This window comes from Eumetopias jubatus, unplaced genomic scaffold (assembly GCF_037043125.1).
Source record: "Eumetopias jubatus isolate StellerSeaLion01/CBP00866 unplaced genomic scaffold, mEumJub1_p1.0 scaffold_4, whole genome shotgun sequence".
In the NCBI taxonomy this organism is placed as follows: Eukaryota; Metazoa; Chordata; class Mammalia; order Carnivora; family Otariidae; genus Eumetopias; species Eumetopias jubatus.
The window spans coordinates 16,160,103-16,181,822 of NW_028274810.1; the positions used below are offsets into that span (position 1 = coordinate 16,160,103).

Sequence of the window (21,720 nt, forward strand, 5' to 3'; positions counted from 1 at the left end):
CTTTTGATTTTGTTGATTTTTCTCTATTGTACATTTGTGTTCTATTTCATTGTTTTCTGTTCTATTTGTATTATTTGTATTCTCTTTTGCTTGTTTTTTTTTTTTAAGATTTTTATTTATTTTTCAACAGAGAGAGAGACAGTGAGAGAGGGAACACAAACAGGGGGAGTGGAAGAGGGAGAAGCAGGCTTCCCGCTGAGCAGGGAGCCCGATGTGGGACTCGATCCCAGGACTCTGGGATCATGACCTGAGCTGAAGGGAGACACTTAACGACTGAGCCACCCAGGTGCCCATTTGCTTGTTTGCTTTTTGTTTAGTTTCTTAGGTTGAAGTTTAGATCAGGGGTTGGCAAACTATGGCTTGCAGGCCAAATCTTACCCACCACCCATATGTGTAAGTAAAATGTAATTGGAACACAGTCCCTGCTATTTATTTATGTACTGTCTATGGCTACTTTTGTGCTACAGTGGTAGACTTGAGTAGTTGCTAGAGACCATGTGGCCCACAAAGCCTAAAATATTTACTATCTGGCCTGTTACAGCAAAAGTTTGCTGATCCCTGGTTGAGATAATTGATTTCAAATCTTTTTTCTTTTTTAATATACCAATTCCAGTTTCTGAATATTTCTCTAAGTACTGCTTTACTTATATCCCATAAACTGATACTATTTTCATTATTATTCATTTTTTTAAAAAGATTTTATTTATTTATTTGACAGAGAGAGACAGTGAGAGCAGGAACACAAGCAGGGGGAGTGGGAGAGGGAGAAGCAGGCTTCCCACTGAGCAGGGAGCCCGATGTGGGACTTGATCCCAGGACCCTGGGATCATAACCTGAGCCGAAGGCAGACGCTTAACGACTGAGCCACCCAGGCGCCCCTCATTATTATTCATTTCAAAATATCATCCAAATTTCCATTGTGGTTTCTTTTTGACTCATTGGTTATTTAGAAATATACTGCTTAATTTACAAACATTTGGGGATTTTTCCAATGAACTTTCTGATATTGAACTTGTAGTTTAATTGCACTGCAGAAAGAGAATGTACTCTATATGATTTCTATTCTTTGAAATTTACTGAGACCTGTCTTACTGGCCTAGATATGGTCAATTTTGGTAAATGTTCACTGTATACTTGAAAAGAAAGAGAATTTTGAAGTTGTATTTTGTGTTCTATATATGTGTTCTATAAAACAAATTAGTTAAAATGTTAATGTTTTATATCCTTACTGATTTTTTAAATCTGCTTTTTCTATTGGTTACTGACAGAGGTGTGTTTAAATCTCTAACCAGAATTGTGGATTTCTTCATCTCTCCTTTAATTTGGTCTACTTTTGCTTTCTATATTTGAAGCTATATTATTATGTATATTAAAATTTAGTATTGACCCTCTCCTTATTATAAAATGTGTCCTCTTTATTGCTAGTAATATTTGCTTTTGCCTTAAAAAGTCTACTTTGTCTGATATTAATGTAGTTACAGTAGCTTTCCTTTGGTTAATGTTTGCTTAGTATAATTTTTAGAGCATCTTTTTACTTTCAATCTCTTTGTGTCCTTATATATAGTGTGTCCATTCTGAAAAGTGTATGGTTAGATCTTAAAAAAAAAAACAACCAGTCTGATTATTTTGTCTTTTAATTAACATTTAGTACATTTATATTTTAAAGCAGTGTTAGAGTTGCATTTTAAGTGGAGACTACATATTAAAGTGCTACTTCTTATTGATTCCATTTTTCATTTTCCTTTAGCTCTCTTTTTGGGTCTCCTTTTGAATTAATTAAGTATATTCATTATTTCAATATTTCTCCTCTATTAGCTTGTTAGTTATATATTCTTTTTTCTTCTGTTACCCTAGAGATTCCAAGGTAAATCCTTTGTTAATTACAGCCTACCTTAAATTAGTATTTTTTACCAATATCTTTTTCTTTTCTTTTTCCTTCCTTCCTTCCTTCCTTCTTTTTTTACCAGTTTCTAATACAATAGTTTTACTTCATTCACACTGCACACCCTTTTGTGCTACTATTGCCATATATTTTACTTCAGTATATATTTTAAACCCCACAACACATTATTGTTTTAAAAATCAATGTTAATTTATATTTTATTCTCTTTTGACTATTTTACTTCCAGAATTTTCTTGCTTCCACCTGGGATCATTATTTTTCTAGTTAAAGAATTCCCTTTAGAATTCTTTATTCAGTGGAAGGTCTATTAGCAACAGATTTTCTCAGCTTTTGTTTGTTTCTTTTTATGGCACAGTAAAAGCTATTATTCCGATGTCTTATGAGTTCCATACTTTTTGTTGAAAAGTTAGCCAACAGTTTTATCATTGCTGTTTTAATGTACTGTCTCCCCCACCCCATGCTTTTTAAGATTTTTCCTTCTGTCTCTATTTTTCAGCAGTTTGAATATGTGCCTAAAATGCAGTTTGTTTTCTGCTTTTCTTCCTCCTGTTCTTAAAATCTGTGGTTTGATGACTTTTGTCAGTCTTGAGAGAATTCCCAGTCAAAATTTCTTCAAATATTGCTCTATCCTGTTGTCTCTCTCTTCTTCTAACATCTAATTACATGTATGTTAGATCTTTTCTTCATGTCCTATTTACCTATTATGTTCTTTTCTGTATTTTATATTCCCCTTTCCCCCCTCTCTGCACTTCAATCGGTATGGTTTTTTCTTACTGCACCTGTCTTCTAAAGTTCACTAATCTTATGTTTTGCTTTGTCTAATTTGCTGTTGAACCCAGTACATTGATGTCTTAACTTTAGTATATTTTTCAAACTGAAAAATTTACATTTTTATTCTTTTTTTAAAAGATTTTATTTATTTATTTGACAAAGACAGCCAGAGAGCACAAGTGGGGGGGGGATGGCAGAGGGAGAGGGAGAAGCAGGGTCCCCGCTGAGCAGGAAGCCCGATGTGGGGCTTGATCCCAGGACCTCGGGATCATAACCTGAGCTGAAGGCAGATGCTTCACTGACTGAGCCACCCAGGCACCCCTTTACATTTTTATTCTTAAAAAAAAAAAAGATACTAGGTGTTGTGTGAGTCTCCATCTTTTTCTCTAATTTCTTAAACATATTAATCACAATTATTTTAAATTTAATATATTAATACTTGTTTTGTTGTCTGTTTCTCTCTCTAGGTTTTCAGTTATTTGATCTTTTTTTTAAAAAATCATGCCTCATTATTTTAGATTGAATGATGAGCATTTTGTATGAAAAATTGTAAACTCTGGATGATGTTTTTTTTCTCCAAATAGGACTGACCTTTCTTCTGGTAGGTAGCTATTGTATAGGCAGATCAACCTAAATCTGTTGAAGGTTGGTTTTAGATTTGTTAGAGATAATTTATTTCAGCTCTGATCTTTCTGCAAGATACTTATCCTTAGAGTATGGTCCTTACCCCTAGACAGTAATTTTTGTGGGTCTTATCTGAAAGCTTAGAGTGGTTACCAAAGTGCCTCACCTTACCTTTTGGACTTGAACTCCAACCTTTATGATCTAGCATTGTGTTACTGTTAAAGTCTTTTCCTACATCTTTAGCTTTCTACCTGGTCTTTTCTGTGGTTTTCTTGTAATCTTACTTAGTGCAATTTTAGAGTTGGCAATGCCTCAAGGAAAAACTGCACAGAGACTTTTGGACTCACTTCACTAGTATTAGCTCCATTTCAGATTTTGTTCCTCAAGTATCTGGCACATTGGCATCCTTGAACTCCATCTTTTGTCCTCCGTTCAATAACACTCATTTTTTCGATGTGGACCCTATTCTCTCATGCTGAAAATTGTCAAATGACCTAAGGTAAAAAAACAAAACAAAAACAAAACCAGAGTGAAATTAGTGCTTATGTCCTCTCACGGACCCTAGTCTTGTTTGCATTGATTACTCTCAAACAATGATTTCATGTACTTTGTTCATATTTTAATATTTATTTTTATTTGTAGGGTTAGTCTGAAACAAACTACTTTGTCATAACTAGAACTGAAAATCCTCCTTTGTTCTTTTGACATCTCTATATTTATTTCTGAGCTCTTCGGTTTTTTTTTTTAATGATGTCTCATGGTCACTTGTACCTGCCCTCAAATCTGTAATCAGCTATTCTTCCTTTTAGTGCATAGGGAAGTGATATTTTAAAATCGGTATCTCAGTCCTAGGATCATCAGCTGATATTGAAGCTATTAATTTAAAGGGAGTTAGGGAATAGTATATTCACATGATGATGCCACAGTATCATCTATCAGAGTTATTGCTAATTGCAAGGAGGAAAACCTACCTTTACAATGGAGAGAATGGGTGGTCATCATTATAATCAATTGACCAACTTGGCAACCAGCATTGGCAACAGTAAAATAAAAAAACCTCTGACATAATGTGCCTCTTAATGTAATGTAATATGAAGTGCATATTACATAGCATAGCATCTGCTATGAAGTACTCTTGCCCAAAATATTTTACTGACATCTGGCAATGCTTTTAGACCTAAAGGAAATACAGGGGATCAAGAGATAAGTTAAATGATACTATTAAGAATGAATCAGACAAATCTAGAATGTAGGATATTCTATAAGACAGTTGGCCTAGGTTATTCAAAGAGCCATTTTTACAGAAAAAGTGGTGGTTGCGAGGGAATGACTGGTACTAGTCTTGATTAGGAAACTAAAGAAACATAACCAGTGTGATGAGTGAATTTTGTTTAGATTTTAGTTTGGAAAAAACAAACCCAGCTCTAAGTGACGTTTTTGGGACAACTGGGAAAATTTTAATAAGGAGATATTAGATAAAGGTATTCACCTTTATTTAACAAGGTGAGATAAAGAATTATTTTTAATTTTCTAAGGCATAATTATGATTTGGGTTATGTAGATTAATGTCTTTGTTTTTAGGATATGTTGAAGTTTTTAAGGTTGCAATGTTCATGGTGTTTGTAACTACCTTCAGAGTGCATACATTCACACACATATATACACACATGTGTATAGAGAAAAGAGAAAGAGACAATAAGTACAGCAAAATGTCAAATTTTGAAACTAGGTGGTGAGTATACAAATGTTCATTGTACTATTCTTTCTGTAGTTTACAATTTTCACAATAATGAGATGGGGTAAATCAATGGGGAACATCAGAAAAAAAGTAAGCCTGTTCCATATTCTTTTACAAAATTATAGAAATTGAAAGCAATATTATTAGCTTCTACTAAAAAATAAAAGGCCCAAAATGAATGTAGTAATAGAACATTCTCCAAGAAATCCATGGTGAGTAAGTATTTTCTAAAATTTCAAGGGACTTTCTCTAGATTTCAAAGGAATTATTTTATTTTGGGTGGGAAAGGATGGAGGGAGGAAATGTTTAGATGAAAACAAATAGCAACAGACAAACTTTTTACTTAACTTAGCTATGTCAATTTTGGGAACATGGTATAATGATTCAGGAGAAAAATGCTAGCTAAAGAATCTGATAATATTTCCCAGTACTATGTAATGTGCCAGGCATGTGGGGTTTGAGTAAGCAAAAAGACATTGGTCCCTACTCTCGTGGAATTGATAGTCCATCAGGGAAGATAGTTATTAATTAAATATGGACACAAAATGCATAAACTGTGATGAGAGCTACAAAGGAAAAGTGGAGTTCTCTAAATACTACCATGGGGGGAGCTGAGGCAGTTCTGGAAGACTTTCTTGGGGAAGTGTTGCTTGGGCTGAGAACTGAAGGCTGAGACAGGGTTAATAGCCAAAGTTAGGGGGGTTGCTTTCAGGCAAAGGGAAAAGCATGTGCAACTAGCCTTAAGAGGGAAGATTTGGGGACATCTGAGAAACTGAAAGTGGCCTCTATGGCTAAAGTGCAGAAAGCAAGGGAGTGGTACAAGTGAGGTGGGAGGAGGAAACAGGCTAGACCCTACTGGATTTAAGTATAATGGGGAATTACTGAAGCAGCAGAGTAACATAATCAGAGTTTCAGAGTTGCATTATTAAAAGATCTCTTTGGTTAAAGTATGGAGAAAAAAATGAAAGAGGTGATTATGGTAAAAGACTAGGCAAGAGATGATGGTAGTTTGGAGACATGGCAGTGGACCTGTAGGGAAATGCATAGATTTGAGAGCTATTTGGAGAGTAAAACTGATGGGTAACTGTTTGGATATGTAAGATGAAGGAAACATTATGGATGCCTTTCAGGTTTCCAGTTTCAACAGCTAGATGAATGGTGGAGCCACTCCCTGAGAAAAGAAGTAGTGAATGAGAAACATATTTGAGTTTTTTCAGAGTTTGAGTTGTTCCTAAGAAATAAGATGTTGAATAAAGGTACCTCTGTGTGTCTAGCTAGTTTTAAAAATTATGTCTACAATAACTATAAGTAAATTTCACCACCAGTGGACAGAATTTGTTCCTAAAGGAAAGAAAAGTACAAAGAGATGAGCATCAAATAGTTCCATTAGGGTCTCTGATTATATAATATGATGAACCAGAGATGTTCCCTTGGAACTTCTTGTGAAAGAATTTAAGTAATTTTATATATATATATATATATATATATATATAAATTTCTGTTTTAACATGTGTTTTACCTTCATTAGTGTTTGAAAAAAGCTAAAATATCAAATTAATTAGGCTTTTTCCTTCCCTTTCATTTTCTAGGCATAATGGGAGTCCCACAGCTAAATATGATCAGCGTCTTTTGTCAAATTTATAAAAGCAGCGGAGTGATAAGGTTTCTCAGCGGCATGACTCCAAATTTCTTAAAGTTGCTTCCTTCAGTATGCATAAATTGTATGGTTTATGAGTCAATAAAACCACTCTTAGAAATAGTGTAGAAATGAAATTGTGAACTGCCATTTTATATACATTTATTTATAAGCATAGAATTGTCTTGGCTTTCTTCTTAAATTTCTAGAGGATTGCATGAAAAGATGTTATATCCATCCTCCAAAAAGATAAACATACAAATCAGAATTAAATACTGAATTTTAATATTTTGTAAGCCAGAATTATAGTTTATAAATTCATTATGAATTGACATCTTTAATATTCAGAAAGTCTATTTAACCTTCTCCAAATTTTAATGAATACTCACCAGAAATTTGCATTTAAATGGATTAAGATGTAATTTATATTACCTAATATTACCTAATTATATTATTAACCTAATATATTTTTATGTTAGGGAAAATTGGAATTTTTGAAGTTTTTCAGCATTTTCTGTTTTCTATTTTAAAAACCTAACATTGTTTTGTATGCATATTTTAAATCTGTTTGAAAGCATTAAAAGAAAACCTATGCATTTAAAATTATAATTAAGAGGAAAACAGTGGTGTTTTTGAACCCCTTTTCTTTTTTCTTTTTTTAAGATTTTATTTATTTATTTTGATAGAGAGACAGAGAGTGAGGGAACACAAACAAGGGGAGTGGGAGAGGGAGTAGCAGCCTTCCCGCTGAGTGGAGAGCCTGACATGGGGCTCAATCCCAGGACCCTGGGATCATGACCTGAGCCGAAGGCAGACACTTACCGACTGAGCCACCCAGGCACCCCGAACCCCTTTTCTTTCTGTAAACTAAACAAAACAAAATAGTTCTGTCTTAAACAGAATTACATGGCATCAGAACACCTCAGTCTTCTACTGGTTTTGTTAATGGAATACTGGTGACTTATTGCTCCCTTCCTGAACACTTATTTGTGGATACAGACATTTTTAACTTACTCTTAGTTCTTAATATTGTTAAAAATTACAAGAAAGTCACCAATGTGAACAAATTAAATCAGAAAAAATTGAGAACCCTTGTTCTTAAAACTGTGTTAAAATAAAAGGTTCATATTTTTTACTCTTATATTAATGAGTTCATATACATTTTTTTCTATCTTTTATACTGTGCTTTTAAACTCCATTCTTTAAGAATAAGGACTGGCTAGAACTCCCCTTTGAAATCTTAAACTTATATGAAGAATAAGTAGAAGAATAAGTACTATTCTTCTTTGCCCTTTGGAGGTTTTGTTTTGTCTTTTGCCTCTATTTTTAAAAAATGTAATTATTTTTTTTGTTGAAGTATAGTTGACATACACTGTTAACGTTATGCTTGCCACAAGTGTAGCTGTCATTTGTCATCATACAATGCTACTACAATATCATTAACTATATTCTCTACGCTGTACCTTTTATTCCCATGTATCTCCCTTCACCCATTTTGCCCATCCCTCCTGGCAGCCATCAGTTTATTCTCTGTATTTATGGGTCTGTTTCTGCTTTTTATTTGGTTATTCATTTGTCTTTTAGATTCTACATATAGAGAAATCAGATGGTATTTGTCTTTCTCTGTCTGATTTATTTTACTTACAATACCCTCTAGGTCCATCCATGTTGTTGCAAATTTGCTCTATCTTTTCAATCTATGTTGAGAGAGAATAGGCCAAAGATATTTAAGATTGTAGGTATATATAGCTACATTTTAAAAATTGTATTGGCTCCAAAATTGTGATTTAATGAGATAGAAATATAAATTATATAATTTATCCTGAAGACTTAATGCACAGCATAGAGATTATAGTCAACAATATTGTATTATAGACTTCAAAGTTGCTAAGAGACTAGATCTTACTGGTACTCACCACAAAAAAGAAATGATAATTATATGATGCCATAGAGGTGGTAACTAATGTTACAGTGGTAATCATATTGCAATATATAAATGTATCAAATCAAGTGTATACCTTTAACTTATATAATATGTAAATTACATCTCAATAAAATTTTATTAATTGTTTAATAAAAAATGGAGATATGAGACGATAAACCGGTTTGAAAATGTAAAAAAAATAAATTATACAATTTATATTATAGCCAACAACTAGTAACTGGATTGGACTACCTCTCTTTTCAGTGTTTTTTAGGACGAAATATTTCTGTCATTTTATAGATTATGGATTTTTCAGTTACTCTAATATTTGGAGTTAGGTCTTATCAAGGTTATTAAAATTTAGTTAAAATCTGCTCTCACTACAAAGAGTGTTGAAACTCAAAAGAATAATTCATATAGTCTTTTTCTCTCTTGTTAAGTGGCATGATTTAATTTGCTGTGAAATTAGATGAATTTAATTTTCTTAGGATAGGATGAGGAGAGGATCCTTGGGATAGGGTACTTAATAAACTATTAATGATGGAATTAAATTGTTAAATTAGATTTCCTAAAAATTAAAATTAATATGAATATACAACTAACATAAGGTTGAGTGACAAAACCAAGTCAATTTTCTAGTTGGATTCCCAATTTTTCTTAGTAGGATTTATTAATAGAAGGATTCTAATTAATTTATAACTCAGCTTCTAAAATTCACATAAAAAGAGATTAAAATAAATCAAATGCCTCAAGTGAAATTAGTATGTTACCATATTTCATTATTAAAAACAATTAGAAATTAAATTTTTTATGAGAGCTTTTACTCTACAACAGAGAGGGGTAAATGGCAAACTGGACCCCTCAATAACTACAGACTATCAAGATCAGGTATTGACGTAAAGTAACTACATACTGGTGAAGTACTTATCCTTCAGGGGATCTGAAACATTTTGCCAGTGGATCAGATCCACTGAACTCATTTAAAGTATTTTGCCATTTATTTTTTTCTCTATTTTTTAGAATACAACTTGCAAATAGCAATGTGGCATATAAATTGGAATTGTTATGTCATTTCCGTACCTAGATTTGGAGAGATGTTCTGACTCTAACCTTGGAGCTTATATATTTTCCCATTATTTTGTTTATTAATAAAGACAGAAGTATTTCTGCATACAATTCAATTAATATATAGAAGTTTATATATGGACATGAAAAGTCTAATCCCAGGGTGGCCCAGATAGGTTTGATCCCGCAAAGTTGTCTGTGGAGGGAAGAAGCAGTAGTGGAGAAGAGTCTCTGTGAATTAGATGGGTGGATCTACCTTTCCAAGGGTTCAACAAATCTTTGAATTGGCTTCTAATAAGCTAAGGGAGTGAGGGAAGTAAAATCTAAACTCTCCTCTATGCACAATAAATGCTCTATAGGCAGTCAGGTGTTTTATTCCAGTTAACCATAAAGTAAGACAATAAATATTTATATGTATATGTGTATGTATATACCAATATGCTATACACACACACACACAAAATGATACACACATATAAAAGGATACACACACATACATATATGCACACGTATAATCACAATTTTTTTAAGCATCAAAGTTGACAGAGCGGGGTAAAGATGTAAAATGTTGATTGTAGTTTAATATTTAGGTACCCACAATGTGATAGGTATTATATATACATATGCTGTCTTCCTATTTAATATATAGAAGACAAAGTACTCCTCTTTCTCTTATTACTAATAAGATAAATTAGAAACAGTTCCAAACCTGTCATTTAATTAAAGAACACCACAGCTATAAATTCTCTCAGAAATCTTGACTTGTGTCTATGCATCTCCTTGATTTTTAGGACTAGGTCTATGTTAAATAGAATTTTGGCTTACTTTCATTGTCCCGGATACATGTATTCAAACATCATTTTAAATTATGGACTATTTCTGGGGGCACCTGGGTGGCTCAGTCGGTTAAGTGGCCGACTTTTCACTTCCGCTCAGGTCATGATCTCAGGGACATGAGATTGAGCCCCAGGCTGGGCTCCACGCTCAGCGCCAAGCCTGCTTCTCCCTCTCCCTACCTCTCCCCCTGCTTGTGCTCTCTCTCTCTCTCTCAAATAAATAAATAAATAAAATCTTAAAAAAAATAAATGTGGACTATTTCTGAAAGTAATATCATCAAATCATTGATATTTGGAAAGGGAACAATTATTATTGAATTAATCTGTCATTTATTAAATGCTTCCATGACCAGTTTTTGCCAGTCTGACTAAAAAAAGAGTAAACTGGTTCTGTCTTTATATATATATCATTATATATATATTTTAAGATTTTATTTATTTGACAGAGAGAGACACAGCGAGAGAAGGAACACAAGCAGGGGGAGTGGGAGAGGGAGAAGCACACTCCCCGCCGAGCAGGGAGCCCGATGTGGGACTCCATCCCAGGACCCTGGGATCATGACCTGAGCTGAGGGCAGATGCTTAACGACTGAGCCACCCAGGCGCCCCGTTAAATATATATATTTTAAAATTAAATATGTAGCATTTCACAAAGAAAATGATAAATCAGTCATGTATTCACAATACTATTTGACTTCAAACATTACCTTTTTGCTTCAAACGTTACCTTTCCTTCTCTCCCCTCCTGAAAAGTAATCCTTATCTTGAAGTTGGTGTGTTTCATTCCTATGCACATTTAAAATTTTGTTTTGTATGAGTGTATTCATAAGTATTTTTCATAACTATATATTATCTATATCTTGTAAAACTTGCTTTTTCACTCAATATTGTTAATCTACATAAATTTATTTCATTCATGTTTACTCCTATATGGTTTTCCACCATATACATACACAGATTTATCTAATCTGATGGGCACTTTTGTTAATTCAAATTAGAAATAGATTCTTAAATTATTTTATTTTTTAATTTTTTTCCTGTGGCTTGATGTCTTAAACTATTTTAATAAATATTCAACCATGTTAGAAGTTCTTATATATTTATGAACAGAGGATGGAGGAAATTCCAAAGGTTTCTTCTGAATTATTAAAGGAACAAAGAAGCTTGAACAAGTACTTTTACATTTCAGAAAACAGAGAAGTCAATTTAACTATTATTATTAAAGCAATAAAGTCTTATTTAAGATTTATCAAAACTGCAGACTTTCAAAAGTTAAAAACATACAACAGCCTCTGGAATCCAGTTAACTTAAAAAACACCTTTGTTACACATAAATTAAGAAGCCATTGGATATTCTTTCTTGTGAAGTGCCTGTTCAAGTCTTCTCTAATTGCTAAATTTTTAATTGGGTTGTTTGCCTTTTTCTTATTGATTTGTAGGAGTCTTAAAAATTCTGTATAGGAGTCATTTGTTAGCTATATGTATTATGAATATCTCTTTTTCAGTCTGGGACTTGAACATCAACTATCTTAACTGTGTTTTTTGATGAACAGATGTTTTAAATGTTGATGAGGTCCAATTTCTAAATTTTCATTTCATGGTTAGTGTAGTAAAAACAAACAAAAAATAACAAACAGAGACCATATGTGATCTACAAAGCCTAAAATATTTACTGTCTGGCCCTTTGTAGAAAAAATAAAGATGATTCCTGAACTAGATTGATGAGTTGAACAGAGCTGCAATTCAGAGATCAGAAAGTTGCTATAGCTACCACCACCACTGTCAGATTTGCTTCAAGATATGCATGAAATTGGTGAATAAGCATTGGAATGCTGAGTCCAGGCACAAAAACTGGTCTAAACACTAATATTCATGACCCTGCATGCTGACTAAAACAGCAAAAGGAAGCTGTCCTACTTCCTCTTTCCAAATTCTATGTAAGGTTTTTGGAGGGAATCTAATTTTCTTGCAGAACGCTAGCTTCAGAGGAGTTTAGAAATACAGTTTTGAGCACTCTGTGGTCTCCAAACACAAATGCAGAATGAAGGTTGGAAGTACCAGTCCAAAGTATCTGCCACAGCTCCCAAGTGATTTTTTTTAAACAATTGATACTATTACACCAAAATAGCCCACTATTTTGTATTTTACAAAATACAAATAAAGAAATTTTCAAAATACAAAATACAAAATACAAAAAAAGAAATTTTCCATATACTTGCTGTGAGACAGAGCAGGGACCGGGCTCAAGCTCCTCATCCAGAAACTCTCGTAAAAAAACCACAGTAGCCCAGTTCTCTAGCCCAGTTAACAGGTACTGCTTGCCATCAGGAAGCCAGAAGCCACAAGTACGAATCAAGCCCCACGGCCCAGCTTACCACCAGTTTGCTCCTGGGAGAACCAGACCAGACCAGTCTGACCTACAATGGACCCCAGCACTGACCTTTCACTGACTTTCCCCCTCATTATAATGTTAAAAATCATGCCAGGTGGGGCACCTGTGTTGCTCAGTCGGTTAAGCACCTGCCTTCAGCTCAGGTCATGATCTCGGAGTCCTGGGATCAAGACCCGAGTCGGACTCTCTGGTCAGCGGTGAGTCTGCTTCTCCCTCTCCCTCTGTGATCTCTCCCTCAAAAAATAAATAAGTAAAATCTTTAAAAAAATTCATGCCTGGGAGGTAGAGATTTAGTATGCTAACCAGACATGCATGTATGACAAAACATGATCTTTAAGTGAGTAGGCACTGATAAGTCCCCATCTCTACATGCTTAAATGTCACCCTTCCCCCCCACCCCAGTCTCTTTAAAACTGTCCCTGACCTCTCCTTAAAGAGCTAGCCTGAGGACACTTTCCTTTGTGCTGTCTCCCTTGTCTCAAGTATGAGCCCCAATAAAGCTTTGTCTGTAACATAAGGATGTGACTTCCTAATAAAGTAGTAATAGCAAACTTTCAAATGCTTACAGTAGTCCAGTTGTAAGCACTTTACATCCTTTTTTTTAACTTTAATAATGATCCTACAAGGTAGGTATAATTATTAAACTCATTTTACAAATGAGAAAATTGAGTTTTAGAAAAGTAATTTGTCTGAGGTTGCATAATTGGTATGTGGTAGAGCTGGGATTCAAGATCAAGTGTGTCTGAGTAAACACCTAGTATTTTTAATTCTATGTTTAATGTTATGGTTTGGTGAAGAATGGGATGGAGAGATGAAAAATACAAAACAAAACAAAACAAAACAAAAGTATGGAGAAATTCTAAGTTTCTCCCCTTACAAAACACACTCTAAATCCTAGAAGAAGGTTTATGGGTCAAATGGATTAAGATCCCTCTGGAGAGTCTAATCTTGTTCAGATTTAATAACTCTACACTTTAAGTACTGAATTTTTTTTTCTTTCTGGAACTCTGCTAAATGCTGGGGAAATTGAATAATGCTCTGTTCTTGGCTTTAAGTAGTGAGACAAACATAAATGGCCAAAATACAATAAATGCAATTTTTTTTTTCTGGTGAGCAATTTGATTACATTCCAACTATACTTTCCCTTTTTATCTATAATGAACCCAAACTGTAAAGAATACTGTATATAGAGCAGAGGCTGCTGGAAGATGGTGGAGTAGGAGGACCCTGGGCTCACCTCTTGCCACATGGCCACCTAGAGAACATCCCCATCAGCATAAATAACCCAGAAAGTGACCCAAAGATTGGCAGAACAGACTCTGTGTAGCTGGATGTAGAAACAAGGCCACAGTGAAGCAGATCCACCCCTTCTGACTGCTCTTGGTAAGATCCCATCAAAGCAGGTCACAAGCCTGGTAGTGAGCAAGCAGCCCAGACAAGAGCCAACACCACTCCAGAGTGAGTCCTGCTCCAGGGAGAGGGGAAGATAACCACATACACCAGTCTGACTGCAGCTCCAGAAGTGGCTGGGGCCAGGCAGCTGGTCTGACTGCAGGTCCCACCCACCAATGAAAGCTGCTCAGGGCACAACACAGGGAAAGTGCCCTGCAGTTTGGTGCTACTTTATCTCTAGCAAACACCTGGTCTTACTCAACTCAAGCCCAAGGCAGCCCTGGACCAGCCCACTAACAACACAGGCACCAGACTCTGCCCACAACAGGCAAAGAGCCATCACAGATTGGACTGAAGGCAAACACAGCTCTTCCACAATGGTAGGACACCCCTGTAGCAACACACATAAGAGACACCCCTGAAGCACTAAAGCCACTACCCCAAGTAGGGCAGATGTAGCTGACTTTCCTAACACATAGGAACAGACACAGCAATAGGCAAAATGAAGAGACCGAGGAATATGTCCCAAATGAAAGAGCAGAACAAAATCACAGCAGGAGACCTAAACCAAATGGAGATAAGTTATATATGTCTGATAGCAAATTTAAAGTAATGCTCATAAAGATACTTGCTAGAATTGAGAAAGGAGTGCAGGACCTCCATGAGACCCTCCACCAAGAGATAGGAGACCTAAAAAAGAACCAATTAGAGAACTTGAACTCACTAAATGAAAATAAAAGTAGACCACCTGGAATAAATAGCAAACAAGAGGAAGCAGAAGAACAGATCAACAACCTGGAGGACAGAGTAATGGAAAGTAATCAAGCTGAGCAGATGAGAGGGGGAAAAAATATTCAAAATTAGAATAGACCCAGGGAACTCAGCAACACTGTCAAGCATAACAGTCGCATGATAGGGATCCCAGAAGGAGAAGAATGAGAAAAATGGGGCAGAAGATTTATTTGAAGAAATAATAGCTGTAAACTTCCTGAATCTGGGGAAGGAAAGAGAAATCCAGATCCAGAAGGCACAGAAAGCCCCCAACAAAACCAACCCAAAGAGGTCTACACCAAGACACAAAGTAAATAAGATGGCCAAAAGTAGTGATAAAGAGAGAATTTTAAAAGCAGCTAGAGAAAGGAAAGCAGTTACATACAAGGGAAACCCCATAAGGCTATCAGTGTGCTTTTCAGCAGAAACTTTGCAGGCCAGATGAAAGCGGCATGATATATTCAAAGTGCTAAAAGGAAAAAATCTACAGCCAAGAATACTCTATCCAGCAAGGCTTTCACTCAGAATAGCAGGAGAGAGAGAGTTTCCCAGAAAAACAAAGGTTAAAGGAATTCCTGACCAGGAGCAAAACCAGACACATCCCCATGATGCCATTGGCCTGTGGGTCCCAAATTCACAGTCCAGCTGCCCTCCTGCCCAAGTCAGCATGCACAGCCTGCCACCTGCTCAATGCCAAGTCAACACACCTTCACCTCAGATTGACAAGGGCTCAAAATGACACTCTTCCCCTCCAATTCCAGCCCCAGTGCTCAAGTTTATGCACAAAAGGGGGCATAATTATAATAGCAGGATGAAGCAACCCAAAGAGTGACACTAAATTAGTGGATAAAAGGAATGTGCTAGGCTGAGAACATCTCCAACAAACACATCAAAGAACAATACACAGCATGATTCTGGTTACTAAAAGAAACAAACCCAGGAAAAATAAAACAAGACGAAATCAGAGAGGGAGACAAACCATAAGAGACCCTTGACAGGAAACAAACTGAGGGTTCCTGGAGGGGAGGAGAGTGGGGGGATGGGGTAACCGGGTAATGGGCATTAAGGAGGACATGTGATGTAATGAGCACTGGGTGTTATATAAGACTGATGAATCACTAAACTCTACCTCTGAAACTAATAATACACATATGTTAATTAATTGAATTTAAATTAAAAAAAAAGAACCCCTCCCCCCAAAAAGAATACTGTATGTATGGGAAAATATTCTACAATATTTAGATAGTAATAGCTAGTTGCTTAACTTTTAAAATTCAGCTTTATTGAGGCATATTTATATTTAATAAAATGCACTCATTTTAAGTGTTCAGTGTGATGAATTTTGATGAAAGTATACATTTATATAACTATTATCACATTCTGACTTCTATTCTTTCCCGTAATGTTTTTGAGTTTTATCCATGTTGTGTGCATCAGGACTTCATTCCTTTTAATTGCTAAGTATTATTCCATTGCATGTATATACCATCATTTGGTTATCCACCTACCTGTTGAAGAATGTTTGCTTCTAGTTTTTGGTTATTAAAAATAAAGCTGCTATGAATATTGTTCTTTTTTTTGGACACATATTTTCATTTCTTTAAGGTAAAAACCTAGAGATAGAATTGCTGGTTTATGTTTAATTTATGAGAAACTACTAAACTGTTTTCTGATTATACTACTCTACATTCCTACATCAGCAATATATTAGTTTTAGTTGTTCTGTACCTTCTGCACCACCTGACATTGTAAGTATTTTAAATTTATCCATCCTAGAGGCCATGCAGGGGTATCTTGTGGTTTTAATTCACATTTCTGTAATAAGTAAAGATTTTGAGCAACTTTTTTTTTAAGTATATTTTCAGTCCCCTATTTTTTTTTTAAATTTTAAAAAGATTTTATTTATTTATTTGAGAGAGAGAGAATGAGAAAGAGAGCACAAGAGAGGGTAGGGTCAGAGGGAGCAGCAGACTCCCCGCCAAGCAGGGAACCCGACGTGGGGCTCAATCCCAGGACTCCAGGACCATGACCTGAGCTAAAGGCAGTTGCTCAACCAACTGAGCCACCCAGGTGCCCCTTTGAGCAACTTTTCATGGGCTTATTGGTCGCTCAGATATTTTCTTTTGTGAAATGTCTGTTCAGATCTTTTGCCCATTTTTTTTTTTAAGATTTTATTTATTTATTTGACAGAGAGACAGCGAGAGAGGGAACACAAGCAGGGGGAGTGGGGGAGGGAGAAGCAGGCTTCCCGCTGAGCAGGGAGCCTGATGCGGGGCTCGATCCCAGGACCCTGGGATCATGACCTGAGCCAAAGGCAGATGATTAACGACTGAGCCACCCAGGTGCCCCTCTTTTGCCCATTTTTTAAAAATTGCGTTGTCTTTGTGACATTTTAAGTGTTCTTTAGTATTGTGGATACAAGTCCTTGTCAGAGTTATGTACTAAAACATTTTCCTCTCAGACTTTCTCTTGCCTATTTTCCTTTTTTAAAAAAAGATTTTATGTATTTATTTGAGAGAGAGAGAGAATGAGTAGGGGGAAGGGGCAGAGGGAGAGAGAGAAGCTGACTCCCTGCTGAGTGGGGGGGGGCATGTGGGGCTCAATCCTAGGAGCTGGAGATCATGATCTGAACTGAAGGCAGACACTTAACCAACTGAGCCACCCAGCACCCCTTCTTGCCTATTTTCTTAACAGTGTCTTTTCAAGACACAAAGTTTCACATTTTTTTCTTATGGATAGCCTGTTGTTCCAGCATTGTTTGTTGAAAAGACTATCTTTTCTCTATTGAATTACACTGACATTGTTGAAAATCAATTGTGTCGGTTTATTTATCTCGACTCTGAAGCTTACCTTTTTTCAAAATTGTTTTAGCTACTCAACATCTTTTGCATTTCCATATAAATTTTATTTGTTTATTCATTTATTTTTAGAGAGAGACAGAGAGAGTGTGTGTACATGTGAGTGAGGGCAGGGAGGGGCAGAGGGAGAGGGAGAGAGAGTCTTAAGCATGGAGCCTGGGGCTCAATTTCACGACCCTGAGATTATGACCTGAGCCAAAATCAAGAGTTGGATGCTTAACTGACTGAGTCACCCAGGTGCCCCTCCATATAAATTTTAGAATCAGCTTGTCAGTTTGTATGAAAACGTCTGCTAGCACTTAGATTGGGATTACATTTCATCTTTAGATCAAATTGAAGAGAATGGACTCTTAACAATATTGAGTTCCAATCTATTAAGATGACATAGCTCTCCATTTATTTAAGTTGTCTTTAATTTCCTTCAACAATATTTTCACTTTTTAGTGTCAGATATTGCACATATATAATTATCATTAGGTATTTCAGTTTTTGATGCTATTATAAATGGTATTAAATTTTATTTTCCAATTATTATTAATATATAGAAATAAACTAATTTTTATATTGACCTTATCTCTGGCCACCTTGCTAAATTCACTTATCAATTCAAGTAGCTTTTTTGTAGATTCCTTAGGATTTTTTATGTAAATGATCATGTCATCTAAGAATAAATAAAGTTGAACTTATTTTGAGTTGAACTCTTGCCAGTTGCAAGTTGCAACTTGCAAGTTGAACTCTTGCCAGTATGAACTCTTGCAAGTTGCAACTTGAGTTGAACTCTTGCCAGTTGCAAGTTGCAACTTGCAAGTTGAACTCTTGCCAGTATGTATGCCTTTCCCTTTTTCTTTTCTTATCTTATTGCACTGGCTAGGACATCTGGTATAATACTCAATAGAAGGAGTGAGAAGAGACATTCCTGCCTTATTTCCCATCTTAGTGGGAGAAAACATTTAGTCTTTCACCACGAAGTATGAATGTTCATGTTAGTTTTACATAGATAAACTGTTTATTCTTTTGTCAGCTTTGATAATAAGTCTTTCAGGGAAAAGACTTTATCTAAGTTGTCAAAGCTTTTGACATAAAAGTGTCCATAATGTTCTCTTATTATTATTTTAGCATGTGTAGAATTCGTAGTGATGTCTCCTTGATATTGGTAGTTTGTATTTTCTTTTTTCATGATTGGTCTAGTTATAGGTTTATGAATATAATTAAATTTTTCAAAGAAAAAACTTTTGGTTTTACTAATTTTCTTTATTGTCTTTTATTTCTTTGATTTCAAGCCTACTTAAAATCCTTCTTTCTACTTATTTGGCATTAATTTGCTCTTCTTTTTCTAGTTTCTTAAGGTAAAACCTTAGATCATGGATTTTAAATTTTCTTGTTTTCTGATACAAACATCTAAAGTTAATTCTAGGCACTATTTTAGCTGCATTCTACATTTTCCAATTTCCCTGTGATTTCTTGATTCATGCGTTATTTAAAAATATATTGTTTAATTTCCAAGTATTTAGGTACTTCCCACCATCTTTTGCTGATTGATTTCCAATTTAATTGTCCTGTGGTCAGAGAACATAATCTGTCTGATTTCAGGCATTTAAAGTTTATTGACTTGTTTTGTGGCCCAGGATATGATCTTTGTTAGTGAATTTTACATGTGCAGGTAAAAATAATGGGTATTCTTCTGTTGATGGGTATACTGTTCTATTAATGTCAATTAGTTGATCATGTCATTGAAGTCTTTATATCCTTACAGACTTTGTTTCCTTATTTTATCAATTGCTGTGAGAAAGATATGGACATCTCTGACTCCAGTTGTGGATCTATTTATTTCTCTTTGCACACAGTCTATCCATTTTTGCTTCATATATTTTAAAGCTTTGTTATTAGGTGCATACACATTATGGTTGTTATGCCATCTGGTTGAATCAACCCTCCTAACATATAAAATGTCTTCCTTGTCTTGAAGTCTTCCTTGGCTGATTATTAATATAGCTACCCCAGATTCCTCATAATTAGTGTTTACATGGTATTTCCGTACCCACTCTTTCACTTTCAACCTATATATCTTTATATTTCACTTTTGTAGAAAGTATACAGTTAGGTCTTCCTTGTTCTGCGTTTTAATTGGACTGCATAGAATATTATGTTTAATGTAATTTTCTATCTGGTTAACCTTAAGTCTACCATCTTATTTGTTTTGTTTGTCCTGTTCTTTTTCCTTTTTTTCTCTTACATTCTTTTGAGTCAATACAATATTTTTTAGTACTCTATTTTATCTCTTTTTATTGTTTTATTAGCTACAATTCCATGTTGTTTTTTTTAATGGTTGCTCTAGTGTTTCCTGCATACATTTTAAAATGTATACTACTTCACATATAATGCAAGAATCTTTTAGCAGACTTCATGTCCTCTCTCCCATCTTTTTTACTACTGCTGTTATACATTTTACTTCTATGTTATAAGCTTCACAATATGTTACTATATTTGCTTTTGAAAGTTATTTCTTTTAAAGAAAAGTCTTTTATATTTATAAATGCTCAGTACTTGCAATATTTTCTAAAAGTTTTATTAATAGCTTTCTGTTTATTAATTCCTAAAACTCATTCATTTAAAAATACATATTTTATGACATTTGATCACATCTTTATTATAGCAATTAAGTTTGAGTTTTATTTGTTTATAGAACCAGAGCACACTAGATGGTGAGCTTCTATATGAGTAGGTTTAATGTTCTTATTTTTATCTAGCATTTAACAAAATGAAGTATAAAATTAATAAGAAATAAATTACATCTTAAAGTATACCTAATATTTTAAGAAATAAGCTAATTTGGGCGCTTGGGTGGCTCAGTTGGTTAAGCGACTGCCTTCGGCTCAGGTCATGATCCTGGAGTCCCGGGATCGAGTCCTGCATTAGGGCTCCCTGCTCAGCAGGGAGTCTGCTTCTCCCTCTGACCTTCTCCCCTCTCATGCTCTCTCTCTATCTCATTCTCTCTCTCAAATAAATAAATAAAATCTTAAAAAAAAAGAAATAAGCTAATTTTATTCTGTGGTCCAAGACTTGGAATTTTCCAAGAAAAAATATTTTTTAAAACACCGGTCTGGGCCTGTCATTAGACTGTGCCTCTGACTTTCAAAAGATGTGACCAGAGATTGAGGACACAAAGTTTCAGTGCAACAAATTACAGAACTAGGTTTTTACATAATCCCTTAACCCTGTCTACCCTCAATTTTAGAAGGTTTCAGGCTCCTTTGTGGGAGCCTGTAAAAGAGGCTGAGGCCTGGCAGCAATGTCTGGTGTCCCACAAGACAAAGGAAAAAGGTGTGGTCAGCAGTGTCTAAACGGGACCAGCATTAAATAAGACAAAGATATTAAAGTGTCCTTTGGATTTTGTGACAAAAGAGTTCTGTAAGGTGGCTAGTGGGGGCAGTGGCGAGGCTGCAGTGGGTCTGGTTGAAAGTGGGAGGTGAGGAAGAGGGGGACTCCTGGAAACAACCCCAAGGTCCCTGGGAGAGGGCCGGTAGGGGAGAGACTGGAGCCCTCTTCAGACGTCCCCCGAGAGGAGGGGTGGCACCGGGGCACGGGATGCTCCCGTCTGAGGCGCAGGTCAGAGCAACTCACCTGTCGCAGCCGCTCAGTTTGCCCTGGGAAACACGCGGATGCTCTTCCGACGCCCCCTGGAGAACGGGTAAGCCAGGGACCGTCCTGGATGCAGGTTGCCGCCGCGTTTGGCGCCTCAACTTCCAACTTCCGGTGCGCGCCGCCCCTCCGGAGGGGCCTGGGCCCGGTTTCCCACGAGGCGGGCCTGCG

The 21,720-nt window shown here is 35.6% G+C and overlaps 1 pseudogene; it reads left to right on the forward strand.

The window, feature by feature from the left end:
- The window catches only part of LOC114208093 (mitochondrial adenyl nucleotide antiporter SLC25A24-like), a 66,275-nt pseudogene extending 45,024 nt beyond the window's left edge, over window positions 1-21,251 (forward strand).
- The last annotated feature ends 469 nt before the right edge of the window (window positions 21,252-21,720 follow it).